Raw genomic sequence first — 17,389 nt, 5'->3', positions numbered from 1 at the left:
TAACACAGTAGTGATATTTTTTTAAACCTTGTTATTCAATACCAACATGGAACTTACGGCTGCAAATAAAGTTTGATTTTACGGGAATCTGAGTTGAATTAACATAATGAGGCTTCCGTTATGGTGGATCTAAACTTATTCAATTGGGTGCATTTCCGGTCACTTGTGGAATTGCGACGTGGTCTGGGGGGGCTCCGAGAGCCAGGAGGGGCTCATCCTGTCAGGGCAGAGCCGACAGATGCCTGTTGGGTGTCTGTAGGCAGCGGAGCAGGAGAGGAAGAGGGTGAGTCACGGGAGAGCTCTGCCCTTGGAGGCCGAGCCTCCGCACTTACCCTCAGGAGTATCGGGGCAGGAAAGACGGCACCTTCCCCGGCACCTTCCCGTTCGTAGAAGGTGGTTTGTTGGCACAGATGTGGGCTGCCCAGGCCAGATCCTGGCTCCTCTTCCTCCCAGTCTTCAGTGCTTACGACTGGCACATGGTCAGTGCCCGACCACGTTCCTGTGAACAAAATAAGTAGAATGTAGGTTTTTCTTATGAGGACAATACAATTCAGCTCAATTCCTACAAATATATGTTTTAAATGTTACAGTATAATGTAATTGCATTTAAATTTTTCCCTCCAATTTTGACCCTGAAAGATACCCAGACCTGCTAGTTGGAGCAGCCTTACCTGATTCACACACATACACAAGCCACTGTACTCCCAGTATCCATCACAAATATAACCAACTCCACCCGAGGAATCAAACACCAGCAAGAATGAAGAAACCCAGAAGGTAATGACTCACTCTTAGCACAAGGTTAGGAAATATTTAGTTTAAGAAAGTGCTGTTACTTATTAAATTTGAGGTCATTTCTTAAAATGCCTCTGCAATTTAATTTTTTAAACTTTTTGAAATAAGTTTCAGGCTTACAAAAAAGGTTAGTAAAATTCCCATTTACCTTTCACTCAAATTCCTTTGTTACATTTCCTCGAACCTGCTTTTATCATTATCTATAAAGTTTTTTTAATTATTCGAGACTAACTTATAGACAGGATGCCCCTTTACTTATAAATACTTCCTAAAAACCATGTATATCCTAAAACAAGTAACCTTACTTTATATAATAACCACAAAATAATTTCATAACGATCGAAAAATTAAGGGATTTCCCTGGCTGTCCAGTGGTTAAGAATCATGCTTCCACTGCAGAGGGCACAGTTTCGATCCCTGGTTGGGGAACTAAGATCCCGCATGCCGCGTGGTGGCACGGCCAAAAAACACGAAATAATTTTTTTTTTTAATTAATACTGTTACCCAATCTACAGACATTCATATTTCATCAATTGTCTCAATGATGCTCATAGCAAAACTAAAAAAATACATGTTTCTGCTTCAGGATCACAAGCCACATTTTTAAAAAATATTTATTTATTTGTTTGCACTGGGTCTTAGTTGTGGCAGGTGGGCTCCTCAGTTGAGGCTCGAGGGCTCCTTTGTTGCGGCATGCATGTGGGATCTAGTTCCCCGACCAGGGCTCGAACCCAGGCCCCCTGCACTGGGACCGTGGAGTCTTACCCACTGCACCACCAGGGAGGCCCCACAAGTTGCCCTCCTCAGCTGCCCGCTGCTGCCTGGGCCCCTTCAGGGCTTCCTACAACACCTGCCCCATGATCTGAGCTGCGACCCTTTCCTAAAGAGGCCCCTCCCTAACCACCTGCCCCAAAGAACAGAGCCAGCAGCCACCTGTGCCGCTCTTATTGTTACCCTGTTTGCTTTTCAGCACTTATCATGGTGGGAAATTGTCTCATATATGTATTTAAGAGTTTGCTGTTAGTCTGCTTCCATTAGCACAGAAGCTCCATGAAGGCAGGGACTTTTTCCAAGGCAATTACAAATTTTCCAGATAAAAAGAGAAATCTATAAAACCTCATGGGCCCCATGATCATTGCAGCATTATTCACAGTAGCCAAGACATGGAAACAACCTGTGTGTCCATTGATGGATGAATGGATAAAAAAGATGTGAAATTTTATATATATATATATATATATTTATATATATGTATGTAACTATACACACAATGGAATATTATTCATCCATAAAAAGGAAGGAAATCCTGCCATTTGTGACAACATGGATGGACCTAGAGGGTATTATGCTAAGTGAGATAAGTCAGACAGAGAAAGACTAATGCTGTTATGATCTCACTTACATGTGGAATCTAAAAACAAAAAACCTCAGGGGTGTTTATCCTTTGGATTCTCCTCTCACTGCTCTCTATTGTTGCAAATGGCAAGTTATAAACTTTAAAATCCGTTTCCCTTTCTTCCCAGGCTTTATCAGCCTCTGCAGAGACGGAGCGATGGACTCCGTGTTTTATTTAACAAACACGCCTCGCTCAGCCACGTGCCGTGTCCTCCCTTCCCAGCAGCCCCGCGGGGAAGTGCTGCTCCCATTCCACAGGCACATCTCTGCGGCCCCCGAACTGGGAGGGCTGGAGGAAGACACCGGTCCAGCTCTTTCCCCCGCGAAAGAGAATCCGCTGATGCAGCCGCCTCCCCTTGGCGGTGTCTCCTCGCGCTGAGGGCTGAAATGCAGGGCCGATCTCTGCAAGGGTAGGAGGCTGTCTGCCGGGAAGGCGCAGCCTTCCGCAGCGTCTGTTCCAGAACCACCTGGGAGCAGTGGGACAGGTGGGCCCTGCTTTGCCCCAACAGAACAGCATAGCCTTTACATGGAAGCATCTGATTCGGCGACGTTTTCGGCTTGTAACGTTCAGCAGCCCCTGACTTCTCTCCTGCTGCTCAGATGCCTGGGCTTCTGGCACAGGCTCTTCGACCTTCAGTGGGATTTCACAGGCAAAGTGTGTGATCTGATGGCTTGAAGTACTGTGAACCCTAAACACACAATCTCACAAAAATGAAAACAGTCTTTCCTTAGTTGGAAAATTATATTGTAACACAATATTATATAACATACAGCATCTGTGCTAAGGCTTCCTATAAGCTATCTGCTGTGATTATTTCAAACAGGGTTTACAGTAAAAGATCCCTGAAAACTGTTTCTACCTGATCAGATACATTCTGAACTTTGGAGGAACCAGAGGGCCAAACTCAAGCTCGGCGATGTGTATTTTAAGTGCATGAAACCTCTTCCCCCTGAACCATGGAGCTTTGCAAAGGGCTAAAGCGCTAGAGAATAATGATTTAATTGGCAACATGCTCCTCCTCAGGACTTTGGCATTATTATAGCAAAACCACATTGGACTCAGGAATAAACTTTAATGACTGTTTCTTACAAGACTCCTGTAAATTAAAAAAGGATACAGTAAAGGCAGGCAAAGAAGTAGAAATTATGGTCACAGCAGAAAGCTTCAGCACCAGGCACAGCCCGTCCTTGGTTACTCAGTAACCGTCGCCAAGCGTTGATAACATCGCTCCTTGTGACCCTACCCAATCCTCCCAGCTGCTCTGTCCCAGAACCTAAACTTGCCGAATTATCCCAGCTGGCACTGTAACTCTGGAGTTTCCTGTCAAAATGCAAAATATCTGGAAGGACTTATACATCAAAACACTGTCAAATGTGAAATTTTGCTCAGAATGAATTTGTAAGTGAGAAGGGCCTTCAGAAGAAAAGATGCCAGGTTGGCGAATTATCAAGCGTGTGAAACACTCTGCTCACTTATTCTCAGTATCAGATTTCCAGATTGTAGATAATCCTACATAAACTCAACTTCTCATGGATAAAGAACAGACAGTTCCATGAAATAGGCTTTGACTGTGGGGTCCAGGTGCTTTCCAAACTGTTGATTTTACACATTAATGATTCTTTTAGAACAAGGTTAATGTCATGGTAAACTATTCTGTTGCTTAATTAGTAGCTGTTATTAAAGAAAATAGAACTTCATCCACCAAGGAAAGACTGATTCATGTTGTTGATAAGCCCGTGTGTTTAAAATAATAATAATTTGCTTTTACATCTTGTGCCCTCTGCATATTAACAACTAGATATGAAGGTTGCACAGATATATCAAATTTTTTATTGAGGTACAGTTGATTTACAATATCATTTTACCTTCAGGTGCACAACATAGTGATTCACAATTTTTAGAGGTTATGCTCCATTTATAGTTATTATAAAATACTGGCTATATTCCTGTGCTGTACAGTATAATGTTAGCCTATTTATTTACACATAGTAGTTTATGCCTCTAACTCTTCCATGACCCCTACTATGCCCCCCTCACTGGTAACCACTGGTTTGTTCTCTACATCTGTGAGTCTGTTTCTTTTTTGTTATATTCACTAGTTTGTTTTACTTTTTAGAGTCATATAAATATCTCTGACTTATTTCACTCAGCATAAAACCCTCCAGGTCCATCCATGTTGCTGCAAATGGCAAGGTTTCATTCTTTTTCATAGCTGAGTAATACTCAATTGTCTGTTGAACGACACTTAGGTTGCTTCCATATCTTGGCTATTGTAAACAATGCTGTAGTGAATATTGGGGTGCATGTATCTTTTTCAATTAGTGTTTTTGTTTTCTTTTCAGGATATGTACCTGGAAGTGGAATTGCAGGCAGCTCTATGTTTAGTTTTTTGAGGCACCTCCAGGCTGTTTTCCACAGCAGCTGCACCAAGTTGCACTCCTACCAACAGTGCACGGGGGCTTCTTTTCTCCACATCTTCACCAGCACTTGGCCGTTTGTTGTCTTTTTGATGACAGCCATTCTGACAGGTGTGAGGTGGTGTCTCGTTGTGGTTTTGATTGCATTTCCCTGATGATTAACCATGTCGAGCATCTTCTCATGTGCCTGTTGGCCATCTGTGTGTCTTCTTTGGAAAAATGTCTCAGATAAACTTAAGATGAAATATACATCAAAGAGGAGCAAAATAGAATTTTTTCCACTTTGTCCAACTCCAACGCCACTTAGGAGCAGAGCTCTTTGCCCCTGAATTTCAGATAATACTACAGACGCAGAAGCAGCAGCTGATCCGTGCGGGCAGCAAGGCACTCTCCTTCCCTGACTCTAAGGACAGAGCAGCATCTCTTCCTGCAGAAACAGCTTCCTGTTTGTGGGACCTACCACGTGCAGTCCTTCAATGACCCCCAAAGCTGCTAAGTAGGACCTTCATTCCTCAGGCTGGCAGGGGCCCGTGTCCAGCTCCCCAGCTGCTGTGGGCTGAATGTTGAGTCTCCCTAAAATTCCTACATTGAAGCTTAATGCCCAAAGTGATGGTATTAGCGGGTGGGCATATGGGAGGTGATTGCAGAGCCCCACAATGGGAGTACTGCCCTCATAACAGAGACCCGAGAGCGACCATCCCAAGAGGATACAGTTGGCTTTCTGCAACCCTGGGAGAGGGCTCTCACCAGCCCCTGAACCTGCTGGTGCCACGATCCTGGACTTGCCAGCCCCCAGAACCATGAAAGATAAGCTTCTGTCGCGTATAAGCCACCCATTCTCTGGTACTTTATTTTGTGATAGCAGTCCAAGTGGACGAAGGTGCCAACCTTCCTTCAGCTGCCCCCCATTCACCTCTGGGTGTGTCATGCTCCCCCTCACTTGGTGCTTCTGCACAAAATGCCTTCTCTGAGCAACTCCCACCTGTTCTACAAAATCAGGAAGCTTCTCCGGTCCCCCCGCCGCCCTGCATCCTCCTCGCTGGGACGTTTGCTCTGCAGCGCCGTGCTTTCTGTACCTGCTGCTGTGGGTCTCATCGTTCCTCCCCAGGACCCAGTGCAGGGCCTGAGTGCTTGATGGAAGTGGAATAAATACATAAATACGACTGGAATGCCATGAGCTCTTACTGAAATTCACTGTATGGAATATAAATAAAGCTCCTTGCTGTTGGTAAAATTTTTTAAAAGATATAATCAAGACACTGAGACAGATAAAATGACAGTGTCAAAGGTTTTAACTTACTAGTTAATCAGAGAATCAATAAGAAATTACGACTGGGTCAAGTAAAAAATGGAAGAAAATTGGTATTAATTTATAAACTGAAGCAAAATGGGACTATACACAGGGAATAATCTATGGGAATCACTGGACACAATTTGTATTTCTATGGACAAAAATCATGGCCATTATTACCAGTTTTTTACAAATTAATGAGTTGTAAAATAGCTCAAAGACAGAAAAAAGAGCAGAGAACCTGCAGAATCAGGTCACCCAGACAACGTTTCCTTCACATACACCCAGTGCACTTCTCAGTTCATTTCAAAGTCTTTTACAATTTTTCCTTTTACTTCTTTAAGTCTGAAACTGTCAGAAGCATTAAAAAATTTCAAGTGTTGGGACTTCCCTGGTGGTCCAGTGGCTAGGACTCTGCACTCCCAATGCAGGGGGCCTGGGTGTGATCCCAGGTCAGGGAACTAGATCTCGCATGCATGCCACAACTATGAGCCTGTGTGCCACAACTACAGGCCTGCATGCCACAACTACAAGCCCACGTGCCACAACTATGAGCCCGCATGCCGTAAGTAAAAAAAAATGAACGATCCCGCACACGGCAATAAAGATCCCACATGCCACAAATAAGACCCAGTGCAGTCAAATAAATAAATGAATTAATATTTTTTTAAAAAGTTGTTTAAAAAAAATTTCAAGTGTTGTATAAATGGCAAGAGCAGAGACAGTAATCGAAACATCTATTTCAACCATCAGAAGATACACTTAGTTCTGAAAATAGCATGTGAAAAAAGTACTCTACTTTAGATCAAGGTGGAAAAGAGAAAGCAAAGAGTGAAGTCACTGTAAGTTCAGAAGTATCTAAAATAATTAGACATATATACATACACATTACCCCTATGAAAGCCATTTATGAACTGGAAATAATCTAAAATATGTTTCATAAATCCTGCTGACATATCTTCAAGCATAAAATTATGGTTTGAATGGTAAAAAGAGGCTCTGTGCAAACCAACATGATGAGTGTCCTCAACTGTGCACGTTGAATTCTTAGACAGACAACAGGCAGGAGACGTCATTTGTGCTCAAAATTAGAGCACAGTCCAGTGACCTCACACGAGCATTCACAGCCTCCTGACTTGCCAACAAACAGACTATTCAGTTAGTTCTCGGGTTGTAAGTATTCTGTACGTGTGGTGGCTGTGTTGGCTGTCAGCCTGGTCAAGCTGGGACTGTGTTTCGTGGAATTCCGTTCCCTGGATTGTCTGGGCTGGGCTGGCCCAGGAGGCGTCTGCCGGAGACCAAGGGGCAGTAAGGGAGCAGCCGTTCCGTCAGCAGGTGCACTCCCCCCTGGGCCCAGAGCTGCCTGCTCACCTGTTGGCGGAGGAAGGCCCCTCCCCCAGGAGCAGCTGTGAGCACAGCCCCGATAGCAAGGGCACCGCCTTCCCTGCAGGTCCTGGCAACGCCCGTCTGCCCAAGCTGCTCTGCTGTCTGCTGACCTGCAGGGACACCACTGTATTTCCATCTTAAGGCTGCGTCTTCCAATCCATGAGCATGGGCTGACTTTCCATTTATGCATGTCTTCTTTAGTTTCTTTCAGCAATGTTTTCAACACTGCTCAGCGTACAAGCTTTTCTCCTCCTTGGTTAAATTTATTCCTATTTCTTATGCCATTATAAATGAAATGGTTTTCATAATTTCCATCACAAATTGTTTACTGTTAGTGTATAGAAATGCAACTGACTTTTGTGTGTTGATTTTGTATCCTGCTACTTTGCTGAATTAGGTTCTTAGTTCCAAAAGTTTTTTTGTGTGTGGAAGTTTTAGGATTTTTCTACAAGATCATGTCATCAGCAAACAGAGATAATTTTATTTATTTCTTTCAAATTTGGATAAGTTTTACCCCTTTATCTTGCCTAACTGTTCTAAAACTTCCAATAATGCATTAAATGGAAGCAGCAAAGTGAGCAACCTTATTGCTGATCTTATGGGAAAGCTTTCAGTCTTTCACCACTGAGAATGTTGTTAGCTACAAGTTTTTCATATGTGGCCTTATGATCTTGAGGAAGTTTCCTTCTATTTCTAGTTTTTTTGAGTGTCTTTATCACGGAAGGGTGTTAAATTTTGTCAAATGCTTTCACTGCATGAATAAGGATTACAATGTGATTTTTTTCCTTCATTCTATTAATGTGGTGTATCATGTGAACAAACTTTGCATTACTGGAATATAACCCAGTTAGTCATGGTGTATAATCCTTGTACTATGCTGATTTCAGCTTATGGTATTTTGTTGAGAATTTTTACATCAATATCCATAAGGGTTAATGGTCTGCCGTTTCCTATTCTTGCTGTCTTTGTCTGGCTTTGGTATCGTGTAATGCTGACATCACAGAATGCATTAGAAAGTGTTCCCTCCTCTTTAATTTTTGGGAAGCATTTGAGAGGATCGGCATTAATTCTTTAGATGTTTGGTAAAATTCACCAGTGAAGCCATCTGATCCAGGGCTTTTCTTTGTTAGGAAATTTTTTTTATTACTGATTCAATCTTCTTACTGGTTACAGGTTTATTCAGAGTTTCTATTTCTTCATAATTCAGTTTCAGGAGATTGTGTGTTTCTAGGAATCTGTCCATTTCCTCTAGGTTATCTCATTTGTTAGTGTACAATTGTTCATAGCAGTCTCTTACAATCCTTTCTTATCTCTGTATAATCATTAGTTATATCCCCACTTTTATTTCTGATTTTAGTCATTTGAGTCTTCTTTTTTCCTTAGTCAGTCTAGCTAAAGTTTTGTCAGTTTTGTTTATCTTCTCAAAGAGCCATCTTCAGATTTCATTGGTTTTATTGTCTTCCTAGTCTCTATTTTGTTTTCCTACACTCTAATCTTTATTGTTTTGTTCCTGTTTCTTTCCTCTGTTAGCTTTGGGCTTAGTTTGTGCTTCCTTTGCTAGTCCCTTAAGCTGTATAATTGGGTTATTAATCTGAGATCTTTCTTCTTTTTTAATGTATGTGTTTACAGCTATACAGTTCCCTCTTTACACCGCTTTCACCACATCCCGTTAAGTTTTGCTATACTGTATTCTCGGGAAATTAAAAAATTTCCCTTGTGATTGCTCTTTTGACACACTGGTTGTTTCAGAGTGTATTGTTTAATTTCTACATATTTGTGAATTATCCAGTTTTCCTTCTGTTAATGATTTAAGTTTCATTTCATTGTGATAAGAAAAGATACTCAGCATGATTCCAATCTTTTAAAAATTTGTTTGACTTATTTTGTGACAGACAGTCTATCCTGCAGACTGTTCCATGTGCATTTGAGAAAACCATGGGTGATGCTGTTGTTGAGTGAAGTGTCCTACTCGTCCACAGTATTGTTCAGTCTTCTATTTCTTTCCTGATCTTTTGCTTGGTGGTTGTCTCCATTATCAGAAGTGGTGTACTGAAGACTCCAACTGTTATACAGAACTGTTATTTCTGCTTTTAAGACACAAAGGAGGAGCTAGTGATGTAAACTTGATGCCCACTCAAAGAATGAGGAAGAAGGTGGTCTTCTCCCCCTCCCCACTTTTCCTTTGATGGTAAAAATGTAGCTCACTTAGTTCTCAGGGTGGAGCCCTCTTGCCTGCCCACTTGTAGCCTTCACAAGTGTCCTATACTAATCAGATCCACTGCTTACCTCCCACTGTGTCCCTCACTGAATTCTTTCTGTGCTGGGACATGAAGAACATGAGCTGCATTAATTCCTGAGACCAGTTGTGTGGTTTCAGTTGGAATGAGAAGACTGATGATTAATATTCCCCCAACATCACCCTGTTACCTCATCACCAGTCAGAAGAATGTCCATGAGCTGATCCCACACCCTGCGACCCTCACCCCTAATGTTGCCTTAAAAACCCTTCCCTGAAAGTCCTCAGGGAGTTTGGGTCCTTTGAGCACTAGCTGCCTGTTCTCCTTGCTTGGCGCCTGTGAGTAAACACTGTACTTTCCTTCACCACAACCAGGTAGATTGGCTTTGCTGCACATCAGGTGAGCAAACCAGAGTTCGGTTCAGTAACATAAGGATTAATTTAGGCTGATTATTTTTTTAAAATATTTTTTTGGCTGTGTTGGGTCTTAGTTGCAGCACGTGGGATCTTTGTCGAGGCATGCGAGATCTTTCATTGTGGTGTGCGGGTTTTCTCTCTCTAGTCGTGGTGTGCAGGCTCCAGGGCGCATGGGCTCGTAGTTGTGGTGTGCAGCCTCCAGAGCACATGGGCTCTGTAATTTGCAGCATGCAGGCTCTCTCACTGAGGTGCGCAAGCTCAGTAGTTGTGGCGCATGGGATTAGTTGCCCTGCAGCATGTGGGATCTTAGTTCTCTGACCAGGGATCAAATCCGTGTCCCCTGTATTGGGAGGCAGATTCTTTACCACTGGACCACCAGGGAAGTCCCTAGGATGATTATTTTTAAGGCCCAAAAGACTCAGGAAGAACCTCTGGCCTTTCCCCTAACTGCCTAAAGATATAGATAGAGGAACTTGTTCTAGGAAGAGTCCTGGAAGCAGACAAATGTCCAAAATTAAGAGAATGGCTTGATAATGTGATAAATATTTTAAAGCCTTTAAAATTATAATTATGAAGATTGAGTGGAAAAATATTTTTTACTGAAAGTAGTAAATAATATATAGAATATAAGAAGAATTATAAAAATGTTTATCTGAAAGGTGTATAAGAAACTAAAAGTAGGGACTTCCCTGGTAGCACAGTGGTTAAGACTCTGCGCTCCCAATGCAGGGGGCCCGGGTTTGATCCCTGGCCAGGGAACTAGATCCTGAATGCATGCTGCAGCTAAGAGTTCACAAGCCACAACTAAGGAGCTGGCGAGCCACAACTAAGGAGCCCGCCTGCCACAACTAAGACCTGGTGCAACCGAATTGAAAAAAAAAAAAGAAACTAAAAGTGGATGTGTTAAAGAAATAGTCATGAATAAATTATTACAGAATTATTAACAAAATATTTTATGTTGCTATCTCTTTTCTTTAAAAAAGAAAAAGAGGGCTTCCCTGATGGCACAGTGGTTGAGAGTCTGCCTGCCGATGCAGGGGACGTGGGTTCGTGCCCCAGTCCGGGAAGATACCACATGCCGTGGAGCGGCTGGGCCCGTGAGCCATGGCTGCTGAGCCTGCGCATTTGGAGCCTGTGCTCCGTAATGGGAGAGGCCACAACAGTGAGAGGCCCGCATAGCACACACACAAAAAAAAAAACAGAAAAAAAAAAAGGAATTTACATATCTAGGAAATTTATGACTTTATGTCAGATCCTCCCTCTCAAGGAGTTCTATGTAACCCCGAGTCACCTCCCTACTTTTAGCATATGCAGTTCACATTATTTCAGTGGTTGTCCATTCTTCCCAGCTATGGACTTAAAACTTCAAACATTACCAATGTTCCTCAGAATCCCCTTCATAGAAAAAAAAAACAACAACAAGGGAGTAACAACAAATTCCATCTGTATTATCTTGGTTTTCATTATCTCCTGTTTATTTAGATTTAAGAATGCTCCAGCTGCTGAATGTGAGGAAGAAGAATGGACCCACTGAATGTGGACCTAACACCATGACAACCAGTCAGTATTCTAACAGGAGGAGGAGAATTGAGAGCGCTGACACGTTAATCTTGGCACTGTCGTGAAAACGCTTACTTACGGGGTTCTGGGTTTGAACAGTCAGCTCTCAGTACACAGTGAATAATGAGTCTACTTTCACCCTACCACTTTGCCTGCCAGGACACTTCAGAAAGGATGCACTACGTCTGGGGGTGGCTGGAATGGATAGCAGAAATTTGTAGTCCTTCCCCTGGGAGGTTGCTCTAGCAGAGCACAGCCAGCAATAATCCCTGTCCAAATCCCAGGTGATGGGATCTGATCAGCCTGAGAACAGGGGAACCTCTAGAGGTACTGGCAAGAGACTGCAAGAAGCGGGCAGGGATGATGTTCAGCTGAGATGTACTGGGAGGGAAAGAGGTCCAAGTAGAAGCAATGGCCAGTGACAAGACCCTGGAGTGGTTGTGAATCTTCATTGTTGGAGGGATAGTGAGGAAGCACACGGGTTGGGTAAGAAAGAGCGAAGAGGAGAGGAGTAGGAGGTGAAGATGGGAGATAAGGGAGCAGGCATGGGAATAGACCATGTAGAGCCTTCCAGGCCATTGCAAGAACTTCAGCTGAGTATGACGAAAGCCACTGGAGAATTTTTATTTTAAATAGTTTTTTTTTTTAAAGCAGTCTAGGTTCATAGCAAAACTGAGTGATTTCCCATATATGTCCCTCCCCCACACGTGCATAGTGTCCCCCATTATCAACACCCCTGACCAGATGGTAAACTTGTTACAATAAACCTACACTGATGCATCATAATCACCCAAAGCCCACAGTTTATATTATGGTTCACTCTCTGTGTTGTACACTCCATGGGCTTGGACAAATGTATAATGACATGTATCCACCATTATAACATCATACAGAGTAGTTCCACTGCCCTAAAAGTCCTCTGTGCTCTGCGTACTCATCCCTCCCTCTCCCGTAACTCCTAGCAACCACTGATCTTTTTATTGTCTCCACAGTTGTGACTTTTCCAGAATGTCCTACAGTATGTAGCCTTTTTCAGATTAGCTTCCTTCACTTAATATACAGTAATATGCATTTGTTTCTTCCCTGGCTTTTCATGACTTCATAGCTCATTTTTTAAAGCACTGAATAATATTCCACTGTCTATATACTGTACATCACAGTTTATGTATCCATTCACCTACTAACATCTTGGCTGCTTCCAAGTTTTGGCAATCATGAATAAAGCTACTATAAACATTAATGTGTACGTTTTGAGTGAACATAAGTTTTCAACTCCTTTGGGTAAATATCAAGGAGCAAAACTGCTGGATTATATAGGAAGAGTATATTTAGTTTTGTAAGAAACTGCCAGACTGCTTCCAAAGTGACTGCACCAGTTTAAAATTTTTATTTATTTATTTACTTACTTGGCTGCATCGGGTCCTAGTTGTGGCACGTGGGCTCTTTGTTGCTGTGTGTGGGATCTTCCTTGCTGCATGCAGGATCTTTAGTTGTGGCATGCGAACGCTTAGTTGCATCATGTGGGATCTAGTTCCCCAACCAGGGATCAAACCCTGGCCCCCTGCGATGGGAGCACGGAGTCTTAACCACTGTGCCACCAGGGAAGCCCCGGATGCACCATTTTTCATCCTCACCAGCAACAAATGAGAATTCCTGTGGCTCCACATCCTCACTGGCATCTGGTGCTATCAGTGCTCTGGGTTTGGCCATTCTAATAGGTGTGTAGCAATATCTCATTGCTGTTTTAGTTTGCCTTTCCCTGATGACATATGTTCTGCATCTTTTCATGTGCTATCTGCCATCAGTATTTCTTCTTTGGTGAGGTGTCTGCTAAGGTCTTTAGCTCACTTTTCAATCAGATTGTTTGTTTTCTTATTGTTGAGTTTTAAAAGTTCTTATAATTTGATAAGAGTCCTTTATGAGATGGGTCTTTTATAAATATTTCTCCTGTCTGTGGCTTGTCTTTTCATTCTCTTGACAGTGTTTTTTTGCAAAGCAGAAAATTTTAACTTAAGTCCAGCTTATCAGTTCTTTCATGGATGGTACCTTCAGTGTCTTACCTAAAAAGTCATTGCCAAGCCCAAGGTCATCTAGGCTTTTTCCTATGTTAACTTCTAGGAATTTTATGGTATTGCATTATATACTTCAGTCTGTGATCCATTTCAAGTTAATATTTGTGAAGGGCGTAAGGTCTGTGTCTAGAATCTTTTTTTTTTTTGCACCTGGATGTTCAGTTGCTCAAGTATCATTTGTTGAAAAGACTACCTTTGCTCCATTGTATTGCCTTTGCTGCCTGTCAAAGATCAGTTGACTCTATTTATATAGGTCTATTTATGGACTCTCTATTCTGTTCCATTTATCAATTCTTTCACCAATACGATTTTGTCTTCGTCACAGAAGCTTCGTAGAAAGTCTTGAATTCAAACAGGGTCAGTCCTCCAACTTTGCTCTTTTCCTTTAATATTGTGTTGGCTACCCTGGGTCTTTGCCTCTTGGTATAAACTTTAGAATCAGGATACATACTGGGATTTTGATCGGGATCACACTGAATCTATAGATTAATTTGGAAAGAACTGACATCCTGATGATATTGAGTTTTCCTATCCAAGAACATGAAATATCTCTCCATTTATTTATTTCTTCTTTGATTTTGTTTATCAGAGTTTTGTAAGTTTACTCAGATAGATCTTATATGTAGTTAGGTTTGTAACTAAGTAATTTGGGGGGTGCTTATATTAGCACTGTTTTTAATTTCAAACTCCACTTGATCATTACTGATACATAGAAAAGTGATAGACTTTTGTATGATAACTTTGTATCCTGCAACTTTTCTATAATTGCTTATTAGTTCCAGATTTTCTTGTTGATTCTTTCAGATATTCTACATAGGAAATCATGTCATTGGCAAACAAATAAGTTTCTTTCTTTCTTCTCCAGTACAGTGTTGAAAAGGAGTGGTGAGAAGGGGCATCCTTGTCTTTTTCTTGATCTTAGTGGAAAATCTAGTTTGTTAGCTTTATCATGTCAGCTGTTGGCTTTTTGCAGATATTCTTCATCAGGTTGAGGAAGTCCCCTCTATTCCTATTTTACTGATAACTTTTGTCATGAATGAGTGTTGGATTTTATCATATGCTTTTCTGTATCTATTGATATGATCATGTGGCTTTTGTTTATAACCTATTGATATGATGAATTACATTGATTTTTGAATGTTGAAATAGCCTTGCATCCCTGAGATAAATCCCACTTGGTTATGGTGTGTAATTCTTTTTATACATTGTTGAATTCGATTTGCTAATTTTTTTTTTTGTTTTTTGTTTGTTTTTGTGGCACACGGGCCTCTCACTGTTGTGGCCTCTTCCATTACGGTGCACAGGCTCTGGACACGCAGGCTCAGCGGCCATGGCTCACGGGCCCAGCCGCTCCGTGGCATGTGGGATCTTCCCAGACCGGGGCACGAGCCCGTGTCCCCTGCATCGGCAGGCGGACTCTCAACCACTGCGCCACCAGGGAAGCCCTATTTGCTAATATTTTGTTGAGGATTTTTGCATCTATGTTGAAGAGATAGATTGGTTTGTAGTTTTCTTTTCTTATAATGTCTTTGGTTTTGCTAGTAGGGTAATGCTGACCTCACAGAATGAGGTAGGAAGTATTCCCTCTGTTCTATCTTCTGAAAGAGTTTGTAGAGAATTGGTATAATTTTTTCCTTAAATGTCTGATAGAATTGACCAGTAAAATTGGTGGGCCTGGTGCTTTCTGTTTTGGAAAGTTACCGATTGTTGATTTTTCTTCTTTAGTGTATAGGTCTATAATATATAGAGAGACCTATGCGCACTATTTTGTCTGTAAGCTTTGGCAAATTGTATCTTTCAAGGAATTGGTCCATTTCATCTGGGTTGTCAAATTTGGGGCATAGATTTGTTCATAGTCTTCCTTTATTATCCTTTTAATGTCAATAGGATTTGTAGTGATGTGCCCTCTTTCATTTCTGGTACTAGTAATATGTGTCTTCTGTCTGTCTTGTTAGCCTGGCTAGAGGCTTATTGATCTTTTCAAAGAACCAGATTTTAGTTTTGTTGATTTTCTCTATGGATTTCCTGTTTTCAATTTCATTGCTTTCTACTCTTAATTTTTATTATTTCTTTACTTCTGCTTACTTTGGATTTAATTGGCTCTTTTTCTGGTTTCCTAAGGTGGAAGCTTAGATGACTGATTTCACTTCTCTCTTCTTTTCTAACATTGCATGCAATGCTCAAAATTTCCCTCTAAGTACTGCTCTAACCGTATCCCACAAATTTTGACAAGTTCTGTTTTCATTTTTTAAAAAGCTTTATAGCAATCCCAGGAATTCTCTGGCATTACAGTGGTTAGGACTCGGTACTTTCACTGCCAGGGCCTGGGTTCAATCCCTGGTCAGGGCACTGAGATCCCACAAGCCTCACAGCGTTGCCCAAAAAAAAAAAAAAAAAAGCTTTATACCAATCCCTATCAAAATACCAATGGCATTTTTCACAGAACTAGAATAATTCTAAAATTTGTATGGAATCAAAAAAAGACCCTGAATAGCCAAAGCAATCTTGAGAAAGAAGAACAGAGCTGGAGGCATCACACTCCTAGACTTCAGACTATACTACAGAGCTACATTAGTCAAAACAGTATGATGCTATCATTCAGTCCTCACCCATCAGTTGCTGATGAGGCAACTAAGATCTACAGAGGGCTGCACAGTTTGATAATGAAGACAGGATTAGTCCAGGTCTAACAATTTCCATTAAATGAGCTGTGTGGAAACACCAGTGTATGCGAGTGAGGTTTCCCTTTCTCCTGGACTGTCATCTGTCTCTCTGGTTTCCTCCTCTGTCCCTAACCCAGGGTCCACAAGGTAAAGGCACTTACAAACACCACTGGCTTACCAGTAGGCTGATGTACAGATGCTTCTGCCAAAACAGTGAGTCCAAATAAACTTTTTGACAAAACAAACACCAAAAACAGTATGAAATGAGCACAAAAACAGGCACATAGATCCATGGGACAGAATGGAGAGCCCAGAAATAAACCATGCATTTGTGGTCAATTAATCTACAACAAAGAAGGTAAGAATATAACTGATTACTGTAATTGTACATTAGCTAACCTTACAAATACTGAGTAACCATTACCATGCATCAATAACCTTCACTGACTCCCAAAATATGTGTAGACTGAATTACACACTTCTAAATGATACCGGAGACAAAGATGAAATCTCAAGAGAAATTTACAAAGTTTTCTTTTTTTAATTGAGGTATAGCTGATTTACAATATTGTATTAGTTTCAGGTGTACAACATAGTGATTCTAAATTTGTACATTATATGCCATTTAAAGTTATTATAAAACATTGGGTGTATTCCCTGTCCTGTACAATATTTGTACCTCCTAATCCCCTCCATCTTCTCTCTCCTCCCTCCTTCTCACCACTGGTAATCACTAGTTGGTTCTCTACATGTGAGAGTCTGTTTCTATTTTGTTACATTAATTCGTTTGTTTCATATTTTATTTTATTTTATTTTATTTTATTTGTAGTATGTGAGCCCCCACTGTTGTGGCCTCTCCCATTGCAGAGCACAAGCTCCGGACGCGCAGGCTCAGCGGCCATGGCTCACGGGCCCAGCCGCTCCGCGGCATGTGGGATCTTCCTGAACTGGGGCACGAACCCATGTCCCCTGCATCGGCAGGCAGACTCTCAACCACTGCGCCACCAGGGAAGCCCTGTTTCATATTTTAGATTCCACACGCAAGTGAAAACATCAGAATATTTGTCTTTCTCTGTCTCGCTTCACTTAGCGTAATACCCCCAAGTCCAACCATGTAGTTGACAACGCTAAAATTTCATTCTTTTTAACGGCTGAG

The sequence above is a fragment of the Aethalodelphis obliquidens genome, unplaced genomic scaffold (assembly GCF_003676395.1).
Source record: "Aethalodelphis obliquidens isolate GAN/ISIS:26980383/991018 unplaced genomic scaffold, ASM367639v1 scaffold33, whole genome shotgun sequence".
Lineage (NCBI taxonomy): Eukaryota > Metazoa > Chordata > Mammalia > Artiodactyla > Delphinidae > Aethalodelphis > Aethalodelphis obliquidens.
Note: the sequence above shows the minus strand (reverse complement) of the source record.